We start from the raw sequence: 9,367 nt of genomic DNA on the forward strand, positions 1-9,367 counted from the left end.
GCACCTGAACTTCATGACCACAAGCTCCAGTGGGAGCAGCTGGGAAACTTCAGCTGCTGATCCTTACTTTGCTCCTGCACAACTCCGTTGATGGTACCAGCAGTGCAGAAAGAGGAATGGTCTGCATGGTGTGGGGGCACTGCTGGGTGTAGGCAGGGAGATGCTATCTCCCCATAGTGCAAGGAGCAGCCATCCTTTTCCTACCCAGAGCAGCAGGCACAGCAAGCCTTGTCCCAAAGTCTTTGGGACTCTCCATCCCAGGTTTCATAGTCTGTAACACACCAAGTACATTGGTGGCCCCAGAATCACACAGCTGCTGTGAGAGGGAGGATTTCTTAAGAGCAGGTGGGAGGGAAAGTGGCTGTCAGTGTTTGTGTATGGGTGAGGGAGGTAGAGGTCTCAGAGTGGGGAGAGGAGATGGAAACGGGCTCACTGCAGCTTCTTCACTTTCTGAAGGTCAGCTTACCATTCCAGCAACTGAAATGCATCTTCGACTTCAGCAGTGAGTCTGGCCTGTATGGGCTCCAAATGGGTGGATTTGTAGGATAAATTGAGGGTGTGAGTGGAGTAAGAGTCTGGCTAGAAGACCAGTGCAAATGCCTACAGTCAGGTGTGGAGCCAAGTGCTAGCACAGGAATGAAACACTGGGTGATCCTGTATGTCTAAACCATGCATGCAGGAGAGAAAGAATAAATCCCTGTTGGGGTTTGCATATCGATTTCAGGAAGATTATTGCATTTTACAGACAACTTTTCAACAGAAGAACAGCTTACAGGGTACATCTATAAGGCTGCTGATGGGAAGAGGTAGAACATGTGGCAGGTCAACGTTTAACAATCTGAAAGCAGTTCAGTGAAATACCACAGGGAGAAACCATAGCAATGGAGAAAGGAGTAACAGGAGGATAGGAAAGAAGTGAGGTCTTAGCAAGCAATACAAACACAGAGAGACTTCTGAGCAGGGATCCTCCAGCCCTTACTTGTCACAATTAGCTCCTGAAGCTTGTCTGTGTTGCTGGGACTGTCACTTGTGTTACCTGCTGAGTTTATTAATTTCTTTATTAACCCCCCCAGCAGTGGTTAACATGAGAGGTTTAAGAAGACCAAGGGAAAAGTGTCAGAGTGGCATTGTCTGTAATGACTTCTATTGCTGAAAAAATGTGACAGTTCAACACCTCAAAATGGGATCTGGGACAAACTGCTTTGTTTTCCAATTCTGTTATCCATAGTCAAGGCTGGATTAAGACTGTGTCAGTGCAGGCCTAATCATTTCACTAAGGAAGAAAGCTTTCTGCTGTCCTGATCAAAGAAAATCTTGAAAAACCCTATTCAGGAATTTCTACTACCTTTTGAAGGCAATTTATAGACAACAGCTCTGAGGTGTGAGCTGCATGTGCTTATTAGTGAAGTACTGTTGTTACCGACTTTGATTACCAAGTAAGTTCATTCACTTCTGGGATCAGAAGGTGTCACAAGTCCTTCAGGAGCATGACTGGGAGTAGGTGTTGATAGCCACTACTCACTCTCAGATGTGCCTCTCTGCATTTCTGGGATGGGCCCATCACCTGCTTCCAGAAGGCCACAAACTGTGACTCTCTCACTTCTACTCCTGCACTTTCTGGCAATGCTGATTTACTGCAGAGGGTGCAATAGCTGCTCTCACACTCGAGGTGGTTCACCTGGCCCTTCGCTGCACTGGGTAAAAGGGCTCCAGCAACCAGGCAAGGGAGGCTGTACTGCTGAAACTGAAAGCTGGGTATCTCTTTTTAAAGAAAAGCAGACTGCATTGCTCTGGTCCCAGAAGTTAAATGCTGAAATCTAAGTACCTGGGAGCCAGTGTTTTTTTGTATTTTGAGCTGCTGCTAGTGCACACAACTGGTGCACTGAAGGCATGGCCATGCTGCTAGCAAAGCCCATTGGAAGCAGCTCATCTTTACTGGAACAGAGTGCATCTGCATAACATCTATGAGAAGATCACGAGACGTCTCCAGTAAGGAGTTCAAAGCTTTGCTAGTTTGTACACATGCATGGGCAACAGATTTCAGCACCTGTTGACTAATCATCACATAAATGAATAGGGAGAGCTAGCTGGCAGCTGTTGGACATTCATCCTGCTTGTGAATATCAGAGCTTGTCACAAGTCTGTCCTCTGGTTAAAAAAAAAAAAAAAAAAAAAAAAAGGAGGCACCCAGTCAGGAATAAGAAATAAAGAGGGTGAACATCTAGGTAGTGTTGAAACCAGGAACCAGAAGATGGTTAAAAATTATTTCTTCTCCAGCTTTCTGCATTATTTCCAAATAGCAGACTGTGAACAATAACCTTTGGAGACTAGTATTGCTGTCAATGTTTTCATTCAGTATGGCCCCGGGACCTGTAATGGCCTGGGTGGGACAATGTTGCATCACTGGTATCAGCACATCTGGTTAACAGCACACTGACCTGCTCAACAGAAATAAACTCATGTAGACCATGGTTCTCCATTTCCTGTCTTATGCTGAAAAATGCATCAGTTGCTTTATACACAGCTACAGATCCAGCTCTGCTGCTGCATTTATTGTGAGCCCATTCCCCAGGAGATCTTTAAAACACAATTATCTCCAGCTCCACTTAATCACACAATCTGTCCCAAGGTCTATTCTTGTTTTCTTCGTCCCCCTGTTGCCAAGGGCTCTCACAAGGACTCTGCTCTCTCTGCTTTGATCCTGTATCAACACTTGTCGATGTGCCTTGTCAGTCACCTTGCTCTGGGACAGCTTAATGGCAGCTCTTGCTGTGGTGGTACATTGCCTTGTAAAGCAGATAGTGAGGTGGTATAATTCTGTTTAACCTGCCCCAAAGCAGGACATACATCTTCACAAGCCTTTTCTTTGCCATCTTCCCATGTCTGTTTTCATCTGTGTCATGACACCCATGCAGGTGCCAGTGTGCTTACCCACTTCTCTCACAAGTGAGCACCCAGGACTGAGCACACAGCCCAGCAAGTAGTCCATTCAGGTAGTGTCTTTTCAGGCTGTTGAAGAGTTCTGAGCAGTGAAGCAATGGGTGATATTTTGGGTTTCAGCTTTGCTAGAAACAAGCAGGTGGCTTCTAGTAAGCTGGAGGAAAAGGAGGGGCAATAGAGTCTGGAAAATACAGGCTTAGGAGATGTGATGGCATTGAAGGATTACTAAAATTAAACTCTGCTGTCTAGGTTTCAACTGTGTCGAGTTTGGGTTCAGCTTACACTGAAACCTAGGCTCTAATTTATACCCCTGCAAAAGGTCTATGTCTAGCTTTCTCTTTTTCTGGAGGTTGAAGTAAAATGCATGAGGACAGCAGCCACAGGTAAGGCAGTACAAAAATGGATGAGAGACAAACTACCAGTAGTTAGCTGTAGCTTAATCCATAATTATTTACTGCAGAATCTCTTGCACCCATGTTAGTCTCCTGTATTCTATTTCAGGCGACAGGCTGCTAGACGTTGGCTAAGCAGGTGGTTTGCCGATGACTCCCACATTATATATTGATCTCTTCTGGCTCCCTGCTCCTGACTGGTAACTTTATCAAGGCAGAACTGCCTATGTAGGTTATGTTGTGACAGTGCCCAGAATTACTGGGCTCCTGAATGAAACATATCAAATCCTCTACACGTACAAAACCACTAAAAGCCCCAGGCTAAAGTACCCATTTATTAAACTTCCCCCTCTCTTGCTGTCCCATGCCATGCCAACCCTGGACAAAACCTAGCAAAAAGCTGTGATCATTCATTCTCCTTCCTGCAAGCTGCTAAAGCTGCTTCTCAGTCCCCCACCAAACTCTCTGCCTGGGGGGCGCTCAGGAAGTGCCACTCTATTAGACATTGTCACCCCTATATAATACTACTGAGTATTCTTTGTCCTCTTTGCTGTCTGATCCTTTGTTCCATGACCCAGCCTGGATTGGTCTCCTCTTTTATCAGTACCAGCATCAACAGCTTCTTAATGACTATTTGCCCCAGCTTTGGATATGAAAGGTAGCATACACTTTCTTTTCTTATACTGCCTCTTTCCCAGCTCATGCAGGCTGATGCATGAACCAAGGGGAGCTTGACTGTGCCTCGTGTTTTATGCTGTATCTTTGTGAGGCTTAGGCATTTGGGATGACATATCTCTTCATCACTTTCTCATCCAAATCCACTAATATTTCATATTTTGGATCTGTTTAATCCAAAGATGTACCTTCTTCATTGGATAGTACTGACAGTACTCCCATATTTTCATAAAGTGACAGAACTGGGCCTTTGATATTTGTTATCTGGCTTACCCAGCTGTATTGTCCTGACAGCAAAAAAAAAAGTAGGACAGTCTAAGGGCACCAAGTTAGCATTTTGGTTTTCACAGGCAAATGCTCTGCCCATATGTGTAAAGAAGTGATGCTGCAAATTTGTGGATAAGGTGAAAGGTGCAAATTGGTTCCTAGCTAGACATAGCTCAGTCAGAGATATTTCCCTCTTCACACCTTCAATAAACATTAAGGAGAAGATTGTAAATGGACTTCATAGGAAGCAGAAAGTGAGAATGACCTTGGGGAAGGATGGAGCTCCCATTTGGGATGATAAGAATAGTTTGAATCCCCAGACTATTTTTTCCATTGAGTTTGGTTATAAACTTTCTCTTTCAGAGAAGAGCTCTTGTTGCCTTTTTTTTGTGCATACTTTTTGCCCAGTCATACCATTTCCTTCCAGTAGCTGATTTTACATGTCACCTTTTGCCTGCCAGCAAAATTCTGAGAATGGTTTGAAAATCATGGAGGACAATCTTACAGCAGAGAAATAAAAATGCCTTATTCCAAGCTCAGTTCTGCATAATATCAGTAAGATGCAGTTACTTATGCTGTCTGAATCAACAACATTTATTGCCATTATAAAAAAAATATTTCAGGAGTTTCAAATGGGAGCTTGTAGCTTGATGCACTGATTGGTGCTCATAGATTTATTAGACATGTGATAAGTAACTTGAGAATAAGAAAATAGCTGTAAATAATTGAAGACGCATTTAACTTTGAAAGATATGGAACCAAAAATAAGTATATATTAGTTGTAACACTGAGTAAGCATGTGCCCTGTTTCCTGCTGGAAAGTGTGACCTGTTTTGAACTTTGTAGTCACCATTCAGAAGCAGTTTCCATCGGCTCATGCAGACAGCTAGGAAATAGGTTTCTATTCTGTTGAAATGAGGTAAAATCTTTTACTAGGATCTGTTTAAATGTGTTTATAAATGTTCTAAACATTTCGTAATCTCCTTGTATTCTATCTTCAGGTGGTCTGCCAATTGTTTCTGACATGTTTAATTTATTCCTGAAAGACTGGTCTGCTCAGAAAACACAAGATCTGGTTCTTCTTCTGCTTTCTTGTCTTTCAAAGCTTGAAATCCTACTGATGAAAGGAAATGACACCTGCTTTATACCAGTTAAAAGCTTCAGTTATTAATGATATCTTAGCCTTAATAACACGTATACATCCATTCTTAGGATTAGGACCAAAGTGAAAGAGAAATTCATGGAACACATTGGTCTTTCGGAGTTTCAGGGAGCTTTGTTGACTAAGTGATAGATGGGGAATCCAAGAATCTGAGTTCCTGAGTTTCTGCTATTTGTACTACTATGAATTAATTGCCACAGATCACTTGATCTTTATGTGTCTTGGTTTGCAATGCCTTTAATGCTTTTGGTCTCAGGGAGATGTAACCTCTCAAAAGTTGTAGAATGCTTTGAGACTAATAGTATAGATGGTACTGCACGAAAGCTCAAAATGACATACAGCAAGTCTGACTTCAGACTTCTTGTTGCTTTTCTGGACTGATTTTAATTGCAGTGGGTTAAACAGCTGTAAACATGCAATTGCTGCACATTGAACTAAGGTTTTCATACCTGGGTTCCCATGCAGGTGTATGGCTGTGACCTGTCTCTGCTGATCCTTCCCTGGTTTCTCCCTTGCAATCGATTCCAGCAGTGATGAATTCACTTCTTGAAATTAATAATGTCAAGTTTGTCAATATTTTAAAAGCTAAACCTAATTTTGTTCTCTTGAGCCTTGCCTTTGGCTTATGAAAGCAGAAGCTTTAAACTCTATTATTTGGGAAGTCTACTGGGATGCCTTGGTGTGGCAGGTGCTATATATAAGTTTAGCTCTGCATCACTATTGAAGTCCATTAAGAAAGATCTTTCTGGAGCTGTCAGCACTGTGCAGATTAAAACCAGAAAAATAAAGGCACTCAATAAATGCTGCTATAATGGTTCAGATAGCTGCAGAGAGAGGACTTATCTTTGGCTTGTGATCAGTTTACTTCTGGGTTCAATGTAAAGGTTTTTTGGCTTCCTGTATAAGCTCTGAGAAAAAAAAAAAATCAATGTGGAGAACCTTGGGTGAGTGCCAGAAGAAATATTGTACTGAATCCAGAATACAGAAATCGCTCACAATTTCTATATTTTGCTCCATGCATCTAGTAAGAACTAAGCTTTACTATCATGACTTCAGTACCACTGCAGGGTTGTACAGGATGTGAACAAATTGTCAGATATTATTTGGTCATTTAAAAACATGTATCAACCCTCCCACACAAAGTTACTGTTAAAAATGCAAGGTTGATAGAAGGTGAGAGGAAGAAGCATCAAACACCTGGGCAAAAGAACTGGAAACAAAGCATAGGAATAGGCATTCAATTTTAAAGTTGGTGAAAATTGGCAGCAAGACACCTCCTTAATCCCTGCCATGGCTACTATTTAACTGTTAGGAGCAATGGCAGAGGCATCCTGCATGAGCAGGCATAGGACAGTGCCTCTGGAAGCGGTGGTGGAGAGCACCCAGGCACTTGCAGGGTTTTCCAGGAACTGTAATGCCTCAGGAAAGGAACTGTGAGAGTGCAGGGGATTTTTCTGCTCAAGGCATAATGGGGTGCTCAAATTTGCAGATAATGCCAGTCTGCTCAGAGTATTGACCAAACCAGCCTGGAATCGTGATAATGCCTTTGGTTGGGTCAATTGCACAATCCTTTTTCCCTGCTCTGGTTTCTGTTTGGCAAAGATGAATAAGGCTCTCAGATACAAGAGGCAGAAATTGCAAAGTGATCTGAATGTGGTATTTGACTGGGGAACATCTGGGAACACTGGAAGTTGTACATCAGAGAGAGATGTGAAAAATGTGGGTAGTAGAAAGAAGGAGAAATAGGGAGAAATAGTATTCATGCTCCCAGAATACAAGGACAAGGGAACATTCAATGGAAATAAAAGGCAGCAAATATAAAACTGTTAAAAGGAAATACATTTTATACAATACCTAATTAGCTCATTCCCATAAGATAACATTAAGCCTAAGAGATTAGTAGGATTTAAATAAAAGGATTAGACATTTATATGGATAATGTAATTGGGGATGTTCTTATTAAATACAATACATATTTTCTTTTGTTATGGAAGCCCTCTTGCTTCGGGGCCTAAGCAAGTTGCTAACTGATAAGAATGAAAAAGAAACTTCCCCTTTGGCAAGTTATTCCCTACTTGTCTTCTGCTAGGTTCCTTGTACTTAATCTGAATTGTTTCTACAGGCCCTGTCACAGCAGGATTATTAAACTATATGGTCCATTTGTTTGGTATAGCATAGCAATTCTGTTCCTTCATAATCAAATATCTCACTGAAGGATCACAAATATCTCAGTGGTCTGAAACAAAATTCCCTTTTTCTTCTGCTAGTTCCAGAAGAGGATTGACCTTGAGTGCCCACCCATTAGCCACCACCAAATCAGCACCAACAAATCTTACTTACCTGTCCTAACAGTAATATCTTCCAACTCTCATTCAGGACTTACACAAGCTCAGTTAGAGAGGTGGCAAGACACCAAAGATCCCTCAACCTTCATGAGTGGGTTGTCAAGCATTGGAACAGGCTGCCCAAGGAAGTGATGGAGTCATCATCCCTATACTTATTTGAAAGATGTGTAGATGTGGCACTTAAGGACATGCTTTACTGTTGGACTTCACAGTGTTGGGTTAATGGTTGGACTTGATGGATGATCTTGAAGGTATTTTCCAATCTGAACAATTCTATGATTCTATGTCCTCCCACAGATGTGAATGGGAGTGTCTCATGGATGCTGCAGGCTGTCAGAATTTGGAACAAAACCCAGGGATAATCAGAAGGAAAAACTAATTCAAAGTTCTTCCTTTCACTTCCAGGCAAGATAAGAAAGTTGCTGCTAATAGTCTAGTCTTCCTATTAAAAAGCATCAGATGGCGTTATCTAACCTGGCTAAAATCCAAATGTCTTGCATTTTGATTACTGGAACATCCTTCTCTTTGGTCTTGCCAAGTGTATTTTCAGTCTGTGCACATCCCTGCAAAATACTGCTATAAAGATCATCCTCCTAATCCATCAGTTTGAGGATTTTACACATTCTTTGCTCCTTTCTACTACATTCCTCTTCTTTACTCCATCAAACACAAGCTATTTGTCTTTCCTGTCAAGCCCCTTCCCACCCTGCCAAAGAGCTCTCCTTTGCTATGACAATGTCATCTTCTTCTCATCATTTTGTCAGTCTCTATTTCTCACTTGTTAACATTTTTATAGAAACAACTTCTGGACTTTTTTCCTTCCTGCTATTGAGAAGAATCTTGGTAAAGAGCAGCAAAATACCCTCATTATCTTTCCAAATCTCTGTTGAAAACACTGCTGTACTGTGTTGCCTATGAAAAGCTTGCCAACCATGTGGCCACTCTCTTTTACACTGACAAACAGGACCCAAACAAACAACCCTCTGCCCTGTGTGCCCAGATGCACCTGCTGCCCTTTCCATACACCTGGAAGGTAGGGATGGTCTGTTTGGTTCTGCAAAGTGTCTTCACAACAGCTTACCCATCACCGACTGGGACTTCTGAGGGCCACTACAAAATATTGATCCTTCCTCATTCCTTTTCCATCACTTGAAGAGTTTAACAGAGCGCTGATGCTTTTGTTCCAGTGAAACACTCAAGTTAGGAACTGCTTTCTGTAGGAGCTCTATGTGTGTGGTCATCATGCTCTCCAGCCAAAGTCTCTTCTGAAGGCACATGCAATTATAAGTGGGCTCCAAAGAAGAAGTGTTCAGCTTAGCCCAATGCTTGGCATTGTTGCTTTTCCCTCATTGGATAACAACTCCTGCAAATCCTCCAGTTCAAGAGGGTGTCTTTTGTGTACTAAATGCTGTCATTATTTATAAAGCACTCTTGCTAAATGTGCCTAAAGTCAGTCCTGCAGGACAATTTCAATCAAATTGTGTTCAATTTATTCCAGCTGAATAACTCTGGAACGTAAATAAAATTAAATTAATGGTGTTGTATTTTGTATTGTGTTACAAATGTAATAAGCTTGAAGTAATGCT

This window comes from Agelaius tricolor, unplaced genomic scaffold (genome assembly GCF_023055355.1).
Source record: "Agelaius tricolor isolate 1412-34295 unplaced genomic scaffold, bAgeTri1.0.p SCAF_1, whole genome shotgun sequence".
In the NCBI taxonomy this organism is placed as follows: Eukaryota; Metazoa; Chordata; class Aves; order Passeriformes; family Icteridae; genus Agelaius; species Agelaius tricolor.